At 34.6% G+C, this 25,334-nt stretch overlaps 1 protein-coding gene across 2 annotated transcripts in view; it reads right to left on the minus strand.

Annotated features, from left to right (window-relative positions):
* LOC123525237 (cAMP-dependent protein kinase catalytic subunit 1) overlaps positions 1-25,334 on the minus strand; it is a 290,456-nt gene that overhangs the window by 133,428 nt on the left and 131,694 nt on the right. For both annotated transcript variants that reach the window (XM_045304109.2, XM_045304107.2), the window contains exon 3: positions 15,355-15,436. The gene's annotated coding sequence lies outside the window, so the exon portion shown is untranslated. The remainder of the gene's footprint in view (positions 1-15,354; positions 15,437-25,334) is intronic.

Here is a 25,334-nt window from a genome sequence, read left to right on the forward strand (position 1 = left end):
AAACTTGGTAGAAGTCAATTAGGCAATAATTCACACCATATATCTAAGCTCTAGGGCTTTTGGTTTTTGAGAAGAAGATTTTTTAAGATTTTCCTATGTTAAATCAAGTGACCCCTGGGGTGGGGTCAATTTTGACCCTGGGGATCATGATTTAAACAAATTTTGTAGAGGTCCACTAGGCAATGCTACATGTCAAATATCTAAGCTCTAGGCCTTCTAGTTTATTTTTAGAAATTTTTTGAAGATTTTCATATGTAAAATCAAGTGACCCCTGGGGCGGGGTCAATTTTGACCCCAGGGTCATGATTTGAACAACTTTAGTAGAGGTCCACTAGGCAATGCTACATGTCAAATATCTAAGCTCTAGGGCTTCTGGTTTTTGAGAAGAAGATTTTTTAAGATTTTCCTATGTAAAATCAAGTGACCCCTGGGGCGGGGTCAATTTTGACCCCAGGGTCATGATTTGAACAAGACTGGTAGAGGTCCACTAGGCAATGCTTCACACCAAATATCTAAGCTCTAGGGCTTCTGGTTTTTGAGAAGAAGATTTTTAAAGTTTTTCCTTTCGGTTGCCATGGCAACCAGAATTCTGTATGGAATTCAATTCTTTGAACAATTTTTAAAGAAGACCATCCAAGGAACATCCCTGTGAAGTTTCATCAAAATTGGCCTGTTGGTTTAGGAGGAGATGTTGTTTAAAGGAAAGTGTGGACGGACGACGGACGGACGGACAGACGGACGGACGGACGGACGGACGGACGGACGGACGCCGGACGGTGAGCGATCACAATACCTCACCCTGAGCACTTTGTGCTCAGGTGAGCTAAAAATGGTAATAATAACAATTGAGGAAAAATGAAACAAAATGCTTTAAATATTAATATGAGTTTGTTTTCATAAATCATACAAGTCTAATTATGTTCGTTTGATTAAGAATAACTTTTCTAACTTTTGCATCACTAAGACAACAATTGAAAAATTGAACTTTCTACCAATCGATAATAAACAGTTTCATTCAGTATAAATACATATGAGCCGTGCCATGAGAAAACCAACATAGTGGGTTTGCGACCATCCGCGCAGTCTGGTCAGGATCCATGCTGTTCGCTAACAGTTTCTCCAATTCCAATAGGCTTTAAAAGCGAACAGCATGGAGCCTGACCAGACTGCGCGGATGCGCAGGCTGGTCTGGATCCATGCTGGTCGCAAACCCACTATGTTGGTTTTTTCATGGCACGGCTCATATACTTTTAGAGAGGGCGAAAAACAAATGAATATTCATACTTATGTTAAAAAGTATCTAATTTCACCAAAATGTTAAGTATAAATGCAAGAGATTCAAAGTTACTTTTATTTAACTCGAGGTGAAATAATACCATTCTTACTGTGTTGCAAATATATATATTGTGGTAACGTGAATAGTTCTATTAAATGGAGACAAATAGGCATTTAAACAGACAGACAGACGTACAAATGTAACGAAAATGATACTGTATGTCGGAAATGTATACATATAAATTAATAATTCGATCTCGATGTTTTGCGCCCAGTTAACCTGGTTATGTCGTATATAGAAAAATATGTGATCGTTAAAGTCTTATGCAATGCTGTAATTCTTGGTGAAAGTGTGGCACGAGTCTTCTAGTCTGGTGTCTTACTGTGCACAATAATGCACTATCATTCAGGCCTCATGTTTGGAGATGACATTAATTCTTTGACAGAAATTAGTGCACTTTACTTCCAACTCTGGACGAGTTACGGATTTGGTGAACTCTTCTAACATGTTATTGCAAATATAACTGCCGAAGTCCAACTTTTCAAAGTAACCTGTAAATGATATTAGTATAACCTTAAGTCTAATTAATAAAATGTTGTCTCATCTTTAGGCAAAAGCGCCTTTGTCCAGATTCAGTAAAATATTACCTATTAAAGCTTTTGCTTATTTTAAAAAATGATTTCAAAATACCGTGATTGAATTTATTCATAATCACACCAACTTTAGAAACTTCTAGTATGAGAACATACAATCGTATATAGCAAAGAATTCATAGTGAAGACGAAAGGCATTCTGCATATTCACCTCATTAATCTTATTCGTGACTCAAACACAAGTTCGAAATGTATTCTAAAATATGGTAATATTTCATTTCTGAATATTTCAACTTTTAGTTTTCAAGGTTAAAGTCATTCGATCGATTTTGCTAATGGTAGACTGTACTTTTACCAACATTATGCAATATAAAACTATCCAGGACAAACATGGAATGTATGTTGTAAATTTGTACTGCATCAAGTACATTTAAATGTGGTTAGCTTAGGGAATTTATATAATAAATTGTTTTTAGTAATAAAACAGCAATAAGACCAGTAAGCGTGAAAAGTAACAAAACGAACAAGCTCGATGTGTTCATCAAACAGCAATCACAGATATTATCTTATTACTATTTGAAAGATACTCCGGACATACTATTTTCCCTCTGAAAAACATGCACTAGTTGAATAAATAATTGATTAAAAGAAGCATATTAATATGACTGAACAAACTCGACTCATCAAAACAACATTTACAATGTGTATGAACGAACACAAAGCTGCACATTAAAGTCTCATTAAACTTAATGAAATAAATGAGACATTTAACTCGATTTCATCATCCTTGCCAAACTAATTACATACAATTATGTGCAATTTCAAATATCATTGTTTTAGCGGAGCACTGTCAATGTTTCTTTAAAAAGTACCAGTCTTCATTAAGGAAAATTAGAATTCGATGTCGAATTTTATACTAAGAAAGCCTTGCTCTGATGTGCTTTAGAGTGTAGATTTAATAACATATAATTGTCTTTTCTTATTTCAGCAGAAATTTGAGCAGACTTTGACACTATATGCTACAATCAAATATTCCATCTGCAAAATTATTTCTTTACAGAGAATGTAGTGCCTCTACATAAATGCATTTTACAGTAACATTTTTATTAACAGAAAATGCAAAATTATAATGTGCTGTTTCAAACTTGCTAACACTGACCACACTAACTCAGTTATCTCAAACATATATGGATTGTTACTAAAAGGGATCGAAAACGGAAATAAAAAAACTGGCTTTATAAAGTTAAAACGTTGTAAAATGAAAATATCAATTTTGCTCTATGCGGATGATGTAGTTTTATTAGCCTCGAATGAAGAAGATCACCAAAAAATGCTAAACTGTTTGCCAGATTGGTGTGATACAAATAATATGGCCATAAATGATAAGAAAAGCAACATTGTACATTTTAGGAATATTTCAAAACAAATTCTAATTTTTCATGTGGTAATAAAAGATTGGAGATTGTTGACAAATATATGTGCTTTAATTGAACATTAGATTATAATATCACAGCCAAATTTGTATCCCATGCAGGAGGCAGAGCTTTGGGTGTATTAATTGGAAAATATAAACCTCTATAGGTGATATGCCCCATTATGTATATAACAAGCTGTATGACTCTATGGTATGGTCGGTTATAGCTAATGGGGCAACTATTTGGGGGTTTTCGTGGAGAACCGAGCCATGCGCTTATTTCTTGGTACAGGCAAATACACTCCTGACTCTGCTGTGGCTGGAGATATGGGCTGTGATCCAGTTTACGTTAAACAGCTAAAATGTGTTGCAAAGTATTTGACTAGAATATCAGTCATAAACCAGACTAGGCTCAGTTACCGAGTGGCAAAGTATTGTTATAATATGGACAATAGAAACTGTAGAAATTGGTATTTTAGAGTAAAACACTTGTTTTTAAAATTTGGATTTGTAGAATGTTGTAATTTTAGTGTACCATTAAATAAGAATATACTTGTTCCAAAAGTGAGGGGTTCTGCCATGGAATGTTGTATTGATGAATGGATACAGTCTGTACATAGTTTAGTAGGCAAAGATGGTGAAAGTAAAAACAAGCTCCGTTTATATCAGAAGTTTAAATTTGACTATGAGCACGAACAATATGTAAATATGGTAATGCCTTATTGTCATAGGTCAACATAAGCAAAGTTTCGAATGTGAGTGGCCCCAATTCGTTTAAGAGACCGGAAGGTATGAAAGATTGGATATAAATGAAATAATCTGTCCTATTTGTAAATCAGGAATAGAAAATGAAAGGCACGTATTACTTCATTGTTCTGTGTATAATGATATTCGCCAGACCTGGTTTGACAAAGCTGTTGGCGTTTGTCCGCTGTTTAACACGTATAATAATACTGAAAAGTTATGCTTCCTATTATCAAATGAAAATATTGGTAAATATACTGCCAAATCCTGCTCAGATATACTTAGAATTAGAAGAGATTGTTTATACCACTAAATAAATATTTCATGTTATCTTATTTGTTTAGATGATTATTTATATGTAAAAGATACACAAATGGTATAAAGATGTAAACTATGTACTAAATTATCCGAGTACCTATCATTGATTGAAAACTATAAACATAGGCACATTTTAACAAAATTGCGTTTCTCATCGCACTGTTTAGAAATAGCAAAGGGCAGATATAGTAATATACATAGAAATGAAAGTCCATGTACATTATGTAACAAACAATCAATTGAAGATGAATTCCATTTTACATTTGAATGCCCTGTCTACATCCGAGAATATAATACTAGCTTCTTTTTTTTTGCTGAAAGTTTATGATAAACGGGACATTGTTAAATGCTTCAGTACCCTGATAAAGTCCATTGTGTTGTAATGCATATGGGAAAATTAGACCCATCGTGAAAATCACAACAAAAGCCGAAAATACGTTTGGCCGGGTAAATCTGCTGTCGAGACAGTTCGGTAGTTTTCGGCCTACGCCGTATTTTAGGCCGATGTCTAACCCTTCTTCGCCAATGTACCGTTACATTAATACTTTTGATCATCTGGATTTAAGGAATATTGTCAAGTTAGAAAATAGAAACCTAACTGGTATTTGGTGGATTAATCAAAATACCATTTATAACGGTATTCTCAACAAACACTTTATTATAAAATCGAACAATCACTTTGAAAAAATAATTTCTACTATCTTATAACCAGATGGAAGCTCACTTTTATAACACTTTGTTTGCTGATCATGATTATGAAATAAAGGTTTTAAATAGTTTTTTGTGTAATCAAATAACTGCACATTTATTATTATGTCGTGAGCGGTGTCTAACTAGCTTAGAATCTTATGCCAGCTCGAAGATCGAAATTCAACTTCATAACTTACCGAAGTTTGATCCTAAGCTACATCTGAAGATCGAAAAACGTCAAATTTCAAAATAGCTTTTAATTTCGGGCCAGCTCAACGATCGAAATTCATAATATTCTAAAAGCCAAATTTCGATCTTGTATTGAATGAACAGTCTGTTCAAAAAAATGATATAGAATTGAAAAAGTCAAATATCGAGCAAGCAATTAGTATCGAGCCATCTCAAAAATCGTACTTCAAATTTTGAAAAGCTGGATTTTAGTATAATACTGAAACTGCGATCTGCTAAAGATCTTAATTCAAAGACTAAAAATCGTGCAAGATCGGATATATCGAAATTCAAGTTTTTAAAAAATCTAAATAGATTATTCCCGGTATTATATTTCAAGCCTGCTCGAATTTTTAAAGCAATTGAATTTAAAACTGGGATTGAATGTAAAACTAACTTTCGAAACAGCTGGATTTCGATCTTGCATTAATTTTATTTGCGAGCGAGCTCGACGTTTCGAAAATCTAGCACTGCATGTCGAACAAGTCATTTTTCAATCTGAATATCGAGCATGTATTGAGTTAAGAGCCAGTTTAAAGATCGCAATTTTTTAAAAAAAAAATGCCGATTGACTAGAAATTCAAGCTAGCTCAAAATATTTAGTTTAGTTTATACTAATTTGTTTTAGCTCGATTGTATGAAAGCTTCAAGCTTATTGTAACCACTCTCGAGTCCGCTTCCTGGAAAAACCAGTACTGGTGTCATAGGAGAAGTCATAGTCGTGACCCCTGTGGGGTTCGAACCCACGACCCCTGGGTTGAGCGGCCGGCACATTATCCACTAGACCACCGCTCCCCATAAAATATTTGAATTTCGATCTTCCTGCTGGCTCTAATTTTAATTCTGCTTTGAAATTCCCAAAAATATGCCGCCTCAAATTTCAACGTTTTGAAACTTTTAAGTCTTTTTTCTTCTTACACGCTCGAAATTTAATTCAAGCTCGAAATCAGTTCCTGAAGATTTCCATTTTCGACAGACTCGATGTTCAATGGTGGCTCGGATAAAACACATTTCAATTTCGAGCTTCGAGCAAGATCCAAATTCGATGCAAACTTGAAATTCTTCTTTTTGAAATTTTGAATTTCGATCCTCAAGCTGTTTAAAATTGACTATTGGCTGTAAACAAAACCATATTATGGAGCGTCCACTAATTTATAAATCCGTACATGCCGCGTGCTGTTGGGCAGGTGAGAAGAAATCAGTCTTTACCGTTAAGTAGCTTAAATTCCTTAAGAATTGACGAACATCTACGAGAATGTTTGAGTCTTTCCGATAAGGGAAAAAAAACCTATACTCATCTGCAAAATGCTTAAAAAAGACCATTTTCTTCTTCACCTAGAAAACTGAAATAAATATGAAACAATAGCTAAATGAATATAGATTACTAAGTCGTTTGCAAAGGTCTTCAAGGGCAAATAAGAATATATTTATTCTTTGTTAAATAGAAGAAATTTGAGCAAATTATCCAAATTTTACTATGTTTCTAATTGTAGATAGACGGACATAACGTATATGCAAAAAGACCATTTTCTTTTAAATTCATTTTAAAAATAAAATATTCATAAGAAAGACAATGCATTGAATATTATCACATCGTTTGCAAAGCTAAAATACCTATAATACTTTTTTCCATAAATTTAAATAAAGTAAAGGGTTCCTTCTTTGCACTATATAAAATATTTTCACTCGTGCGAAAAATCGATGAGTCTAATTTTCCCATATGATGTTAATCTCATCCATGATTCTCTCTGTAACATGGAAGACGGTGTATATCCCCGCGAATTGTGATAATTATAATATCATTTACTCTTATGTAACTCTTTGTGCTTTGTGTCTATGTACAATCGATATGCTATATGCATAAGATCTATTTAATAAACTATGTTATGTTATGTTATGTTATGCATTTTACATGTTTAACAAGGAATGAAATCAACTGACATGGACAATCACGCGACATCAGTTGTTGTTATGTCGGATGATAAAAAGATATTTTCAGAGAATTTTGTACAATCGATATGCTATACGCATAAAATCTATTTAATAAACTATGTTATGTTATATTATGTTATGTTATGTTATGTTATGCATTTTACATGTTTAATAAGGAATGAAATCAACTGACATGGGCATAACGCGACATGAGTTGTTGTTATGTCGGATGATAAAAAGATATTTTCAGAGAATTTTGTACAATCGATATGCTATACGCATAAAATCTATTTAATAAACTATGTTATGTTATATTATGTTATGTTATGTTATGTTATGCATTTTACATGTTTAATAAGGAATGAAATCAACTGACATGGGCATAACGCGACATGAGTTGTTGTTATGTCCGATGATAAAAAAGATATTTTCAGAGAATTCGGGGACTGTTAAAAAATGAAACAAAGTTACTGACGTTGAACTATTCATGGCTGAAACCACCGCATAAAATACAGATTCGTTTAGCAGTAATGTTCTACGTGAACGACAGTCTGCTTTATTTTATTTATTAAATGCTTTGCTAAATAAAAAAAACGTCATTTACTTTGAACGCTGAGTATTGTTAAATGTGTAAAATTTAATTTAGTCTCGCAGTTTTTGTTAAGTTTTATATGGAAGTGTGGATAGTATATGACTGTAACACTGATTTCATCCACACGTTTGTTAAATAGACAAGTCCCTCTCTCACTCTCTCTCTCTCTCTGATGATTCCAGTGATATTCTTTCGCTTTCTCCCTCTGGTCAGATCACTCTGAATCTATCACGATGGGAGGTGGTTTGCACCTGGTTGCGTTTACATATAAAGCACATTAAAGCGAGTTTATCATGAAAATGGAGCTGTCTAAGTTTGGTACATTATGTATACTAATGATAATGATAATAATAATAATCCTCAATTAATGGTTTAGATACTTTTAATTTACTTTCGGATGATATGTAGGCATCGATAAATGACGCAGCTGGTGCGACGTACTCTTGTGAACTCAAATTGATAAGTACCAACTAATATATATTGATGTTCAGCATAAAAAGGATTACAATCCCATTTACTTTTGACTGACATTAATATATACTTTTCAGACAATGACAATTGTACTTGTTAAAAATAACATGTTATTCCATACATCTTTTGAACAGACACATGTATATGTAACTGAACATCACTTTAATTTCTAACCTATAATACTGCTTGTTAAGGGATGAAAAAAGATCAAAACAAAATTTATTTTGCTGTAGAGTAAATACAGTTTAAGAATAAAAGTACATTTTGTCCATAAACATGTTCCTAGCTGAAGTTTAAAATTCAAACTATCAAAACGATAAATAGCTAAAGGTTTTTATTCCTCACTTAATTTTCATTTTTGAGAACATTACTGACTTGACTGCGATTCGAACACATTGTACTGAGCGAATGTTGTCATTTAAATATCAGTACAACCAAGAATTGTATTTCTCATGCTGCTTCCTTTCTGGAAAAAATAAAATAACACCACCTACTGACGAGGTACAATACCAAAGCATTGTCCTTCAAATATCTATCAATGTTAAATAGTTTTGTTTCCAGTTTAAACATCCTTACATGAATGTGCATTTACACAATTTGTAGATGAAACAGCCGGAAATGGCTTTAAATAGCTGCAACAACATACAAAATATTTTTGAGAATAGAACCTATATCATATGGAAAGAACTCGGCCGTCCATACAACAAAGCACGTGGGAATATGGGTAGGTGTATATTGAAACATTTACACATGTGACCATTAACATAATAATAATAATAAAACCAAGCACAAACACACACAGCAGGGTCCCGCTTCAGAACGATCAGTGTGCGAAAACTAATTAACCAACAACATCTTCAAACTTTGAACCTTTCCATGTTCCTATATTAAAGAACAGTGTAAAAAGCGAGTCAAGATAGAGGAATCCCTCACATACATAACATACACACACAGAAAGACATTGTAAATACAAATGATATATCAATCAGATCCTGTGGAACTATAAACGTATGTATTCAATGACTTTGCAGAAGCCACAGCACCAAGCAAAACACCAGTAAGGGAACGATAAAACAAGCCAAGGGACAATTACCAAACCAGTCTTTCCCCTGAGAGAGCTGTCAGTACACTAAATGTCTCGTAATCGGAAAACCCATAAGGATAGAGTAGTGACCATCTGGAAAAGGGTTGAACATTCAACAATCAGTGTCTCAGAACAATACGGTCATACACTCTTTCAATAAAACGTTTGATAATTTTCATGACAAACGGTCGAAAATGACTAAGCCTGAGAATTTTACGAAGTTTGCAAATATCATCTCTATAAAAATAAAGTTGTATTACACAGAAGTCTATAGCTGAACTCCCAAGTAGGATGAAAGTTGTGACAAAGGATAAAGGTAGTCCTGCTGAAACAAGAATAGCAATCTTGGAAGGTTGAAGTCTTCAAAAGGACTACAGAAAACATATCAGGAGAACGGTGTAAGGTATATAAGGTTGTAAGCGTGGCAAAATGGTGTAAAGTGTGCGACTTTGTAAGCGCGGGATTACAGCGCAAGATATGTGACTTTGTAGCAGAAGGTGTGTGACTTTGTGTGTGACTTTGTAAGCTGGGGAGAATGGCCTTAGGTATGTGACTTTGTAACGCATCTGATAACAGATAACAAAAATAGTTGGCATGTTATGCAAACGAAAGGCAGTGGTTTCATGCACTTGTCAGGTATAACCAGTTCAGCTGGAGTTATCTTGATGTGACCACTGGCAGATATAAGATTATAGTTGTATTCTTTTATTCCTAAATTCATATATGCATGCAACTTGCTCTATATCTGTAGTGTTTATCATCCTGTTTTTTTTTTAATTGTCAAGTTAATGTGGATATACTGATTAGTGGCTGGCCTCAACATATACTTTAATAAATACAGGCATTTTAGCATGTCTTTATTCAAACCTATTTTATCTATTTATTTGGGTTTTACGGCGCACCAACACAGTATAGGTTATATGGCGCCAAACAGGACTACAAATTTTGGTTCCACATCTCATTTACATCGAAATAAAAACATGAGGTATGGAATTATTCAAACCTAATGACTTTTCAGAATAACAAGTAAGAATGTAAATATAACAAGAAATATCTTTAAAAATGATGGTCGGCGAATTGTAATAAGGAAAGAAGTTTATGAATTTTTCATCTAACATTCATCTTTCATCTAACATTTTTCAAATTGTAAAACTAAACACCGCACTTTAACAATTTAAATGGTTCTCTTTTATTTTTTCGCAAAGGTTTCGTAGGATTGCAATTTTGTTTCGTTTATCCTTTGACGAATAATTACAGCAGTAGTTTGATGAAGATTCATGAAGCAGTTCATGGGAAGAGGTCATTAAACGTGTTTATATATTTAGCTAAATTGGTCCCTATCCCCATTTGTAACAAAATAGCAGGAGACCTTACGGTATTGTTACACATCGAGTTTGATAAAAGTCCATTACATTTTAGTGGTTAATGCGAAGAAAGGCATATCTACTTTTAGCTATAGTGGTCCCAAATAGGACCCAAGTTCCTATATAAATAAATTTAGAAGAGGACCTTATAATGATGCTCCAAACCAAGTATGACAAAGATCCACCAAGATGTTCATGAGACGCTGTATAAGCATTCTAGTTTTAGCTCTAGCAGCCATAAAGAGGTCAAATGTCCCAGTGAACAAGTTGCTGCTGGCTAATAAGATTACAAATCAGTTTGATTAGAATACATGAGAAAAATCAATTAAAGGATTTTTTTATTTATTATTTTTATTTATTTCTAAAATAGGCCAACTGATCCCGCTTTAACAAATGCATAGTCTTTGGACAATGACGTCACACCTATAAAAGTGAATGTCAAGCAAAACACACGATTGTAATTATTTCAATATTTCTGTTTCATAAGCAAAGTTTGGCCGTAGTCATATCACATAGATAAACTGTATGCAGCGTACCTTCACTTCAGTGTAATGAGATTCAGTCATTATATAGCATATATATAATGAAACAGATTTCAACATTTGCATACCATACTAAAGAAAAATATTCATATATAATAAATCAGTTAAATAATTAAAAATTAAATATATCAAAGCAAACAAGTACTCATTTTAATATGCAATCTGAATAAGTCACAAAAGCAAGAAACCTTTTCATATACAGACGACGATTGTAACAAGGAAAATCTTTTAAAAAGCACTTCTCTACATAAAAGAGATCTTATCACACCCTTATTCATGTGATACGCAGACCGTATTCAGCTCTTTCTTTAATTTGATATATGTTGGTATTTGAACAGGTTTTTATCATATTTATTAAACTTACTTATCATTTTGAGATATATCAATATTCTTGCTTAATATACTGAGCCAAAGTTAGCTTTAAAACTGTGAACAGCGTCGTTTAGGATAAACGCTTTGTCTACATTTCACTCAGCGTAGCACAATCAACAGGGTGAAAGAAATTGACACTCTCGTCCAATCAGGCAGCGTGTTGCATAAATCTTCCATTCGGATAAGTTATCTATAATGCGTTATCAAGTAGTTTGATTTGCAAACTGAAGTCACGTGGCATAGGTAGCGAAAACGAATTTAGACGGCGTCGCCGAAAAAGCACATTTATCGTTCATGAAAACACTGTAAAATTCAGATTATCAGTTAATTTTATTTTATTGGTTTCCAGGATCGAAACAGCGTTTGTTGCACTGTTTGTTGCACTGTTTGTTGCATTTCTACCTCAATTTTATTTATTTTCTAAGAGTACAGCTCATTTAACAGTCATCGTATCGTAATAAAACGAGATTTTTCTCAAGATGAATTATAAACTGAGAATTTCCAAACTGTGAGCCAACTATTGTTTCAATTGTTTGGTATTTTAATTAGGCAAGGGAGTGATAACTGAGAAAGCAAAAACGTAAAATGTTTTACATATAAATAACCCAAAAAAGAAATAAATGTTAATTAATGTTAACAGTTAGTTGTATTTATCATTAATGAGCCTCCACTTAATTAAAGAAAACATCTAAATCGTGAAAACGCAGATGCATATTATGGTATCGACAATGTTCTTTTTTTTATAGAACTGGACAAATGTAACTCCATCAAGAATATGACAGTTTTTTGATAAAGATACAGTGTGTCTACCCTATGTAACATAGGAGTTTTGTATTAGCAATAAAAAATGAAATATATAACAGCAGTAGTCAAAATGTATAATGATCTTTTGGAAACCACAGATAATCAAAGGCCTGAATGGCCTGAGTCGGCTAATGATTGATGTACTGACAGTATAGTCTACCAGTTTCAGTTTGTTTTTAGTTTTTTTCTTAAAATTTCATAACACAGCTCGATTTTTACCCAAAATATTATATCCGGATACGATTACACTTTTCTCCAGTTTGAACAATATGTTTTACTAATTGTGATGATACGAAGACATTTAGCAGCAATTGGCAGTATCTGACATTGAAGTTTACGGTTAAATTACCTCTTATTTAAATCTTTTCATAAAAAGGTTGTTTCTTTTCGCCAAACATAGACGATCTACTTTCGATTTCAAAAACTACAAGAAAATACAATTTAATGTTTCGCCGATTTGTTTATTTCTCGAAAAATAAGAATTAAAATCATTTTTAATATCAGTAGTAACTAAACAAACCAGTAAGAGCTTCTTCTTCCGATAATTTATCCGTTTACTGACTGCAAAATTCAACCCACGCAAAGTTTATAGAAATCATACGATGCGTGTTTACTTTCAATGTGGGAGAATTAAGGCTGATCGGCTATGTTACCTAACGCATCCAGACGATTCAGATTTTGTTTTTAAAAATGCACTGTGTGCGTTTCTGTGATTTTATATACGTTTTTATACGCTTAGAAATTATTAGACATGCGTATTTGCATTATTTCTATACGTAATTTACGCGAATACGCATCTTATCTGGAGCCCTGCTGGAACTATTTTTTGTCTTTCGCTGGATGTTACCCAAGCTTTGTAAGCCTGCGCAATTCTTAAAATGCACATTTATGCTTAATGAGTTACATTCGAGAATTGCACAATTACAAGTCATAAATACGACAGATTACATCGTATATTGGTCATAGCAAAGGGAATTGACACAACTTAACTTCATTCATGCAGTGAACTGTTTGAAGTTTGAGAAATCTAATGGAACTACATCCCTTCACTGTGTTATTTAGTCCATTTAGAGAATCGTTGGATAGCAAGGACTCGTCAAAAGGCTTTCAGCCTTTAGCCGACTCAAAAATCAAGTAACAATCGTGGTCATGATCGACTTGAGTGCAACGTTCGATACCATCGATATCCCGATACTGATTCAAATCTTTTAAGATGAATTTGGTATACATAGCACTCCCTTGAAATGGATCGAATCTTATCTCACGAACAGAACAATGAAATTCTTAGTCGAACAGTCAGCATTTGACACGGAGCTACTGAGGTTTGGCGTCCCACAGGGTTCTTGTGCCGGACCTGTGATCTTTACCCTGTATATATCGGCTCTCAGCCGGGTGGTGCAGAAATATCCAGCTCTATGGATACGCGGATGACCACAAGATTGCATTAAAAATGCAAGCGGGAAATTCTCAAAATGAGACAACTGTTCTTCGACAACTTGACAGTTGTCTCAATGAAATCATAAAATGGATGACAACCTTCAAACTGAAAATGAATCAGTCTAAAACTGAAATAATTACATATAGAATCAGACAGCAGTTAGCGAAATTGAACATCACAAGTGTAAACGTTGGTGGGTGACTAACATGCGTCGATCATGCCAGAGACCTGGGTGTAACCATGACCAATACACTAACTTTGACCATCACATCCAGAAAAAGTGTCAGATAGCTCATGGGTAGTTACGTCATCTTAGAGCTATACGGAAACATCTCACACGAAAGTCAACTGAATCATTAGTGCATGGATTGGTTCATTCCTACATTGACTTCTGCAACGGTTCATTTACCGGAATTCCAGCCTACCAAATCAACAAGCTACAGCGAGTCCAAAATCATGCCGCTAGAGTAGCCATGAATGCTTCCTATGAACAACCAAGTGCTGTACTTCTGAAAGAATTACACTGGCTTTCAGTTAAGGCTAGTCATGTTCAAAGTCCTAGTAATAGTCTTCCGTATCATCAATGGTACAGATCCAATATATCTGAGGGAAATGTTTGTACCTACTCGACAACGGTACAGACTACGATCACAAAATGACACTAACTTTAACATCCCTAGACTGCAAACAAAATTAGCAGACAGATCTATGGCCGTCGTTGGTCCCAAATGGTGGAACGATATACCTAGCTCTCTGAAAGACATTTGCTCTGGAGCCAGCTTTAGATCAAAACTGAAAACACATTTGTTTAGTCAGTTTCATGAACAATGAGTGTACTCTTGTTAAATACAAAATATCAGTAGTGGTATAAAATAGTATTTATTTATGTCTAAACCTAAGTTCTAGAATCCTGTTCATAGTTTGAATGCTGTGTTATGTAATTGTAAAGTGCAATTGAATGTTTTATAATTTTTGCGCTATATAAATGCCATGTATTTGTATTTGTATAATATATAATAGAATATTTCTTCTTCAAAACTTTCAAGCCACGTTTTATGATGATGATTTTTTAGATTTAGAAATCTGGAAGATACTGAAATGTTTTCATCTTTTTCTGTCAAGAGTTGTTATATTAAATACGTCAAAGATTTGTGTTGCATCAAAATGACTTATACACACTGTAAAAAGAAGTTTTTAGGTATTCTTACCAGTACAGACAAACCGTATATAGAACAAATTCATTTACATTATAGTAAAGAAAGAGTGGCAGATGTTTCCTCCTGTGCAGAACAATGTTAGCAATCACATCTTGTGCCTTGAAAAAAAAGTCATTTGTTCTTAACGTAGTATAATTTACTTTCGGATATGTTCTGGATTGCGGAATGGAAATAGCGGGACTAAAAGTTAAATGTCGAAATCAGTTAAACAACTTATAAATTGTCAAGTCCTAAAAGCAGACATATTAAGTCTATTGTATAAAATGTTGTCTTACCTCTTCAATAAAAAACGCCTTTGTGTAATCCAGTCTCATAAAACTATATCCTTTGATTCACAGTCATCTAATTTGTCTTCGCCTGAAACAAATGTAACATAGGATCTTAATTCTGTGAATGAAAATAGATAAAAATATGTTACCTGTATCCTCGTACTTAATTGACTGTTAACGCTGTAAATGTAGATCCGTTAATCAATAACGACGTGTTTTGCTACTTTCTGTCGCATGTATTGTTAATATTTTGTGGATTGAATCTTGTCAAAAATACTTAAACTTGATCAAACCAATACTTTATGTAAAAGTTTTGGATAAAATAGTATTTATTATGATGCCTCACAACACATTTTGGGATAACGCCATTCTTAGATTCTAGCATGAAATATGTAAAAATTTGAAAAAAAGAATATGCTGTTCATCAACATCATTTTAATTCCATTGAAAACACCCGCTTGAAACGACAAAAACAGCAGTTTGGTGCTAGAATTATTTAAAGCATGTCACTGACTATTGCTGAGATGAAAGCTTTCCAAGAAAACATGCATTTCTTGCCATCTTTCGGAGCAATCAAGGACCACAAACATACTTTAGCCATATGCCTAGTTTGTTATTAGCATTATTTTGGTTGTGGTCGACAATTGCGCACGCACGAAAAAATTCAAATTTGTCCAAAATATGTTAAAAATGAAGGTTTCAAATACTTGTAATATTAAAAATGTTCTTGTTTTTCCTAAGGTATATATTTAGTATAAATACTTTGCAAAATAGTGCATACAGTTTGAAAAACTATAGTTCTTAATGAAAGGAAACTAAGCGACTGCGTTCTATGAATGCGGGTTTTCCTTTTGCGCTTTCGTCGTTGCTTTTTAAGAATTTGCTCCATTTAGAGACTTTCGGTGTTTCAGACCATTCTGGGCAAAATGGACCTTCTCCTTTCGAGATTTAATGTTTGAAATTTATTCATAATAATATCAGTTTCGGTAAGACAATACAACAGTCTATAGCAAGACATTATGCTGAAATTGAAACTAAATAGTTAATCCATTTGTACCGGCTCAAATAACTCTTTTTGTCAAAATGAACCTTTAATTATTTTTAGATCGTGCAGTTTGACATATATTTAAAATGAATAGTGTCTACCTGAAGTTGATTTTTAGTTTCACTGCATTCTTTACAGAGACCTGTGACCTGCACGTTTCATTAACTCTAATGCACAGGTTTAATCAAGCCTTATCTGCTATTATTTTGTCTGCTTGCTTTGCTTGCCTCTTCCAAAACATCTTCGTATAAATATTGTTCATATCTTTAAAGGTGGATAATCAGATTTTGGCCATGTAACAGATTTGTTCGAAACTTTAGCATCTGATCATTTACACTCATTTATGTTCACTTAACACTTAATACAAATTAGATTTACACTGGAGGTATTTTTTAGATTTCATTTTCCTATCCTGGTTGCCCAACCAAGATAGAGTTATTTTATCATAAGTATAAATTTGATAAACATACTTTGCCTAAGGAAATGTATAAATATTAGACATATTTTAATATATTTGTAAAATATTTGCATTAAAAATTATGTATTTAGATGGAATTCATTAGAAACGCAAGTTTGAAAAATTATTATTACCTCCCTTTGCCTATCTTGGTTGCGCAACCAAGATAGATTGGAAATAAATGAATTCAGAAGCTACACACAGCTTTTAAACTTGCATTTTGGTTCATATTGTTCAATAGTTGATATGTCTATCAAATGCAAATGTAAAACTAGACATTGTATCGAAATAAAAAGAAATACCCAGCTTTTTATATACTTTCATATTAAAGGGGAGTAATTACAATTTTTTATTAAAATAATTAAATATACATTTCAAATAGGAATCTAACTCTATGTAATCGGTCTTTTTGTTCCTTAAATAATTCTCTACCAGAATATACAAAAGTAAAAAATGTCATTAAATGTTGTTTAAATGTGATTGACCACCTTTAATATAACAGAATATTAAATCTGGTCACCTTTTTCAAATTTGACTTAACTCTCTATTCGATGTACATTTAAGTACGTTTGGCTATGAAAATCCTGATTTTGTGTGCGATTGTAACTGTTCAAAGTGATTAGCTTAAGCAAAATATCGATATCGTACCTATATGTATATGATTTAATCAAAGAAAAGAGACTATCAAAATAACATGTATAGGTCTAGTGTTTAACAAAAGTTTCCTGGACTTGAGGAAAAAAATGTATGAGCATATATTAAATGTTTTGTCAGTCTATAGTCAAACTATTGCAGAATGACCCTGTAATTATTTCTAACTGCTGACCGGACCGGACCATTGAATACGTGTTTTAAAACATGACATCAAAAATAAACTTTGATATTTTTTTTCTCTCAGGTTTTACTTGAGCACAGCAATACTCATAAAGCCGCGCAATATTATCCGCGAAAGAACGAGTGCATATATCGACATACAAAGTTGATAACCTTATTATTACATATCCACAATCAAATTATTACTTTATATCTAAATTATCGTTCTGGAAAGAAAGATAGGAAAAACATGAAAAGAATTTCTCCGAAAATGCAATAAACAAATCAAACTGACGCGCATTAATATTTTCCGCAAAAGTGACGTCAATTTGTTGTCGCAACGTGCACGTGGACGCCATGAACGTCACGCTATTCTTTCCACTACAACGTTAATAAAACATTCCACGTCCGATATGAAAGCGTTCCACGTCATGATATGGAAAAATATTGCACGATAGAGGTTCATTGAAACCCAGTGGAAAATAATTTTAGGTATGTAATAACAGTACATATTTTATAGTGAAAATAATACAGTTTTGCTTGTATCAGAATGTCACAATGGACATGTAGGATTGGTAAAGGTGCAATTATATTGATCTCTATTGCCTATGCCTACGTATTACTGCGATATTGTTAAATGTTCTCACAATAACAGAAGCCACTGAGAGACAGTCACTATAACCATAATTATACCTTGCTTACCTTTTGAATTATTTCTTTTTGTTGAACTGGTCATAATTTGTTTGTCCGGATTATACCTCAAAAACTGCTAAAGGGATTTTGATAAAACTTCACAGAATTACAGAGACTTTCGAGAGGAAGTGCAGTGTATAAGACAAATAACGTTTCTGTGCTTATTTTTATAATCTCCTATCATTTAATTTACTTACACAAATATTGTACGGACCGCTACTCTGGCAGGGGATGACCACTACTCTGACAGGAGATGACCAAGTGCAGTATATACTTTTGTTCAGTATGTTTTCTTTTTCATTTTAACAAAAAGGCTTTTCAAGATAGTAAATGAAAACGCAAAAGCAGACTTATCGTTCTTGTAGACACTATAATATTCAGACTTCAGGTAATGCTATTTTACTGGTTTCCAGTAATAAAGAAGCGTGACTTGTGGAACTGTTTTTTGTGTTATAAATTAAAACTGAATTTTATTTATTTTTCAGGAGAATTATCCAATACACAGCCATCGAAATGCAATAAAACGAAAGTTTTATCAAGACGGAATATAAATTGAGAAATTCTAAGCTGTGAGCTAAATACCGTTCAGTAGTGTTGTGTTTTAAATTCAAACTGGATTTTATTTATTTTCAAGGACAATTACTCATTAAACAGCCATCGAAATACAATAAAATGGCGAAATTGGCAAATATTAAACTAGATATCGATAAATCTTTATAAAAAGCCCAGAAACTGTTTAACATGTTCTTCAAATGAACAAAGTTTATTTTACAGTTTTGTATTTTGTGATCAATCAATAATGTTTTAAGGTATTAGGCCCCTAATAGTTATGTTTAAACAAGAGTGCCAGAATGTCACAATATACGCCCGTCACAGCAAATTTCTTTACTCTAGCACCTGTATTTGCAAATGGAATTTTAATTTTGTGGTTGTTTAGTAATCATTGTAAGTCTTTTGTTTTTCTAAGTCCACAAAAAACTCCTTACCAGGTAGAGATACCTTAAAATACACCTAAAATTTGAAAGTAACATCTATGTTGTACCACAGAAAAGTGGTCTTGTTTTTTCCCTACGGTCAATTATAAAAAAGTTACAATATAAGTTATTTATAGTAACAACTAAGGGAAGGTAATCTTAAAAAAAAAAACCCAAAAAAATTTTAAGTCCACACAAAAATCTTTACCAGGTAGAGATTGGTCAAAATACACCTCATAATTGGATGTAGCATGCATGTTGTACTACAGAAAAGTGGTCTCGATTTTTCCCTACGACTAGTAATGAAAAAGTTACAATAATGGCTATTTATAGTAACAACAAAGGGAAGTAATTCTAAAAAGGGAACTGCGCATGACACTTCGTCTCAAGATGGTGTATAATTGTGCCAAGTTACATCAAAATCCCTCCATGCATGAAGAAGAAATGCTTCGGACAAAGTCATTCTTGTATCTGACCTTTGGCCTCTAAGTGTGACCTTGACCTTAGACTAGGGACCTGGTTCTTGCGCATGACACTCCGTCTCGGGTGGTGGAACATTTGTGCCAAGTTATATCAAAATCCCTCTATGCATGAAGAAGAAATGCTCCGGACAAGGTTTTCATTCTTGTATCCTTTGACCTCTAAGTGTGACCTTGACCTTAGACCTAGGGACCTGATTCTTGCGCATGACACTCCGCCTCGTAGTGGTGAACATTTGTGCCAAGATATATCAAAATCCCTCCATGCATGAAGAGGATATACTCCGGACAATGTTTTCTTTCTTGTGTCCTTTGATCTCTAAGTTTGACCTTGACCTTAGACCTAGGGACCTGGTTCTTGCACATGACACTCCGTCTTATGATGATGAACAACTGTGCCAACTTTCATCAAAATCCCTCCATGCATGAAGAAGATATGCTCCAGACAAAGTCATTCTTGAATTTGACCTTTGACCTCTAAGTGTGACCTTGACCTTAGACCTAGGGACCTGGTTCTTGCACATGACACTCCGTCTGATGATGGTGAACAACTGTGCTAAGTTTCATCAAAATCCCTCCATGCATGTAGAAGATATGCTCCGGACAAAGTCTGTGGACGTCGCCCGCCCGCCCGCCAGGGGCGTTCCCATAATACGTCCCGTTTTTCAAAGGGGCGTATAAAAATGGCATTTGCTTGGTATATTCTTACAGTTGACCGCGCTTCGCACTTTATTGCAAATTTTTAAAAACTTTTACCGTGCCGTTTTTTTTTATAAATTTTGTGTAATTTATGGTATTTCCTCAAGCTCAAGTAGAGACAAATTTCAAAGTGGCAACCTTTATCCAAAACGTTTGCAGAAAATTCATTTTACCATTATTTTTTATGAAAGAATCACCAAACTATTGGTAAACAATTATAAAACTAAAACATAAAAGTGTCTGTATCACTTTTTCTAGGGTGTATCAAGTAAACGGATTTAATGAGACAGAATTCTGTCTCCAACATTGAAAAATTAAGGTCGAATCCTGCGGGTCTGTTTTGAATTTTGCTCACTTCATTCAAAAATAACTGTGGGGCAGAAGTAAAACCTACCTACATTTCTTCCACAATATATAATCTAAAGAATGAAGGCAAAATAGAGAACTTTTACAGCACGTAACTCAGTATTTTTAAAGATGTCTAACTCTACCCCTTCTATTTAAGAGGTAAATTCACTTTGAACAGCAAGAAATCGCTTATCAAATGAATATTTTCCACTTCTGTACAATAAATCAATTACAGGTCTTGAAAGAAGCAAAAACTTACTAGAAAAAAAGAAAAATAAGGGAAAAAAATTTGGTCCCAGTGGGGCTTGAACCTACGCCCTCCTGAAAATTGCAGGCAAAGTAGGTTTATGGTAGAAATTGAATACTCTTCAAAAAGGAGATACTCTGTTATGGGCCTAATACCTTAAAACACTGTAAGGTTAGTATCCAGTTACGGCAGGGCGCATGGCTATACAGATGGACCGGCATACTACACTACCAATGTTACATTCACAAAAATGCTTTATTGATAGGCTGATAGCTTAAATACCAGCACATACAGTACAACACATTGGGACTGGTATATTATTATCATTTCATTATTTTATAATCTCTGTTCATGTCTCATAAATCAGCAGTGGCCTTTACAAGCCTTTTCAACTGACCCGCACTAGAGAAACTTCACACGCAGGGATTATAAAATAATAATGTTTTAGATATTTAAAATACCCCTGATTGCAGAGGAAGACATACATAGACCAGTTTTTGTCAGGTAACTACTTGGTGTGCCACTTCTTTATTTCGTTCTGTCGCAGCAAGACAACGACAAATGTCGTTATGACGCCCTGCCGAACGTCGCCCTGCCGAACATCGCCCCGAACATAATCATCCCGTCGAACGTCGTTACGGCGCCCAAAAAAACGACGCTCTACCGAATCGATGTTTCTCATTACAGAGCTGGTGCAGTCGTTCTGCGCATGCCCGGAATGATTATCAATAGGAGCGCACGGCAAAATTACGCAATTTTTTTGCATGTCCGCACGCATTTAGTGTATAATATGCAAAATATACTGACTAAAGGTTAGGGTTAGTATCACCATGGTTACAAAATACATGTTTATACATTTAAGATATTTTTCGTTCAAATTTAGTTAATCCGGTATATACCGGAGTCTGTAATATATCACGGGCGCACCAGCTCTGTTTTTAGTCACAGCCCTACCGAACGCCACCAGCTAAACGCCGTCCCATGAACGTCGCCCCACAACACTAAACGTCGCCCCGCCAAACATCGCCCCGCCGCATGGGTCACCCCATGGAACACCGCCCGCCGAATGTAGTCCTGCTGGCCGTGGCATCGCCAAAAGTCATCTCGCAGAACGTCGCCCCACCAGTTGTCTTCCCGCTGAATGTAGCCTCGCTGAATGTCGCCCCGCCAATCGTCGCCTCGCAAAACGTCGCCCCACCTGATTTTAGACTTGGGTTTTGCATGGTACTAGCCATAGGGCCTATAATTGAGGAAATAAAAATATTTCTTTGCGAGTGTTCAAGAAACTGCTCGGGTAAGATTTGACATGACCCATGTCCAACCCCTCGGCCAAGAGTGCCATTGACCTTTCAGATAAGGATGTGGTGTTTGCTTGCGGGGCGACATTTTGCGGGGCTTTCAAAGACATTTAATCGACGGAACCATGAAGAACATGTGTAATCTAAGTTACACTGTACCATCACAATGCACAAAGATTTAACGAGTTTTAAAATATAAAATCTTAGATTATCTGTATAGAAATTTAAGCCGTAGGTTGACATTAGTTACAATTTATCAATTTTGAGGTCGATGTGTTTCCTGCATAAGAAAAATGTATGTCTCTTTAAATTTTCAGCACTTAGAGTTGTGTGTTGTTTTTAATCTTTAATGTGGATACATTGGTGGAGAGGGCGGGAACCTCTTCAAGAGCGCCGAAGAATCTTACGATTGACCATGCTCTTCAAGATCTCCCAAAACTTAGTGGAAATCCCAGAGACAGCACAGATTGTCAGAGGCAGCGACAGCAGAACTAGGGGTTCCAGGAGTCTATTTCTCCTATACACGAACGTCACTGTGTATAAGCAGTCATTCTTTCACAGGACTGGAACCGCTTGCCAACCACGGTCACGGAAGACATCGATCGATGCTCTCTATGCCTCGGAAGCAGCCCCGCCTCTCTACTCAGTGTAGACAGCTCATGTGTGTACCATAATTTTAATTGTATATAGTCAACTTTTAACTGTACAGCCTTTAGAGGTGTGATTGTCTTGCCCCAACCCAACCGTGGACAAAGTACAATCCAGCTATTTGAGTCCTGTCCTGTACACGGAAGAAGAAGACGAAGAGGGCTAAGACGCTTTCCTAGGGAGGTGAAGGTCCCGGGTTCGGTTCCTGGCTACTCCCATTGCGGTGTGGCCTTGGACAAGGCACTTTATCACAATGGCCTCAGTCGACCCAGCTGTAAATGGATACCAGCAAATGTCTAGGGGTAAGGTATAATTGGTTTTAACTGTTCTTAAAAAGCTCTACAGAGCTTATGTTCATTGTTTCACAAAGCGACGGTAAATAAAAATTTACCTTTACCTTTTGCTTTGTGTTATGTTAACAAACAGTTGTGTCATTCTTTACGTGTTTACACTTGAAAACATGTTTCTTCTTCGAAATGCTTTATATACGTAAATTCCTAGTTTTCCTATCCTATATCTATGATATCAAAAAGGTAACTTTTCATAAATGTAATTGTGCATATTTAAAAAGCAACCGGCATTCAAATAGTTCCTGTTTGGAGCTCACGTCAATAAAAACGAACTAAAGATACACCCGTCAATCAATACAGCTCTTATTGAACACATTCTACTTACGTTTGCCGTAATGTTAAGGCATCAACCTTGAATAAAATGTTGATGTCATTGTATTTGCTCACCTTTAGCTTAACTGTTACCAATATGTCCGTTTCTTTGAGGCTGCATTGTAGACGTTATTTAATGACACACCTGGTGCATTTGCTCTCTTTGTAACGTAATATTCACCTTATACAAAGACAATTACAATATACTTTATGTCAAGCAGAAAACGAAAAGCGCTTCTGTTTTACAAGGAATAAAATCCGAGAGAATATACTGTTAGGGTATTTTCCAGACAATTAAAATTTTACTGTAAAAATGTTTTTATGACTAGCTTCCCTAAAATGTATATATACTTTTCAATCTAATTTGAAGAGATACAAAACTGACAACATATCACAAAAACTACAAAATTTTGAAAAATCCACAACATTTCTTACCTATGACATTGTTTGTCACAGACATGCATAAACATTAAAATACTGATGTGAACAATTAACAGTTATGGATCAAGAAAGTGTTTCCGTCAGTCGTGAGAATTGACATTTTTTTAAGAGAACAGCAGAAATGGTAAATAACAAATATGGATGAAGACGAACTATACAAATACAAATACAAATACATGGCATTTATATAGCGCAAAAATTATAAAATATTCTATTGCGCTTTACAATTACATAACATGCATTTAAATATATACATATAAAATATAAACAGGATTCTAGAACTTAGATTTAGAGATTTGGACATGTATAAATACTATTTTACACCACTTCTGATATTTTGAGACTACACTCATTGTTCATGAAACTGCCTAAATAAATGTGTTTTCAGTTTTGATCTAAAGCTGCCTTCAGACTGAATGTTTTTCAGATAGCTAGGTAGATCGTTCCACCATTTGGGACCGACGACTATCATAGATCTGTCTGCTAATTTTGTTCGCCGTCTAGGGATGTTAAAGTTAGTTTCACTTTGTGAGCGAAGTCTGTATCGTTGTCGTGTAGGTACAAACATTTCCCTCAGATATACTGGAGCTGTACCATTGCTGACACGGAAGACTAAGACTTTGAACATGACTCTAGTCTTAACTGGAAGCCAGTATAATTCTTTCAGAAGTTCGGCACTTGGTTGTTCATAGGAAGCATTCTTGACTACTCTAGCGGCATGATTTTGGACTCGCTGTAGTTTATTGATTTGGTAGGCTGGAATTTCTGCAAATAAACTGTTGCATAAGTCAATGTGAGAATGAACCAATCCATGCACTAATGATTCAATTGACTTTCGTGTGAGATGTTTCCGTATGGCCCTAAGGGTTCGTAACTGCACATGAGCTATCTGACATTTTTTCTGAATGTGATGGTCAAAGTTGAGTGTATTGGTCATAGTTACACCCAGGTCTCTGACATGATCATTTAAGTCACACCCACCAACGTTTACACTTGTGATGTTCAATTTCGCTAACTGTTGTCTGGTTCCATACATAATTATTTCAGTTTTAAACTGATTCATTTTCAGTTTGAAGGTTGTCATCAATTTTATGATTTCATTGTTGTTGAAGAACAGTTGTCTCATTTTGAGAAATTCCCGCTTGAATTTTTAACGCAATCTTGTGGTCATCCGCGTATCCA

The sequence above is a fragment of the Mercenaria mercenaria genome, chromosome 3 (assembly GCF_021730395.1).
Source record: "Mercenaria mercenaria strain notata chromosome 3, MADL_Memer_1, whole genome shotgun sequence".
NCBI classification, from domain to species: domain Eukaryota; kingdom Metazoa; phylum Mollusca; class Bivalvia; order Venerida; family Veneridae; genus Mercenaria; species Mercenaria mercenaria.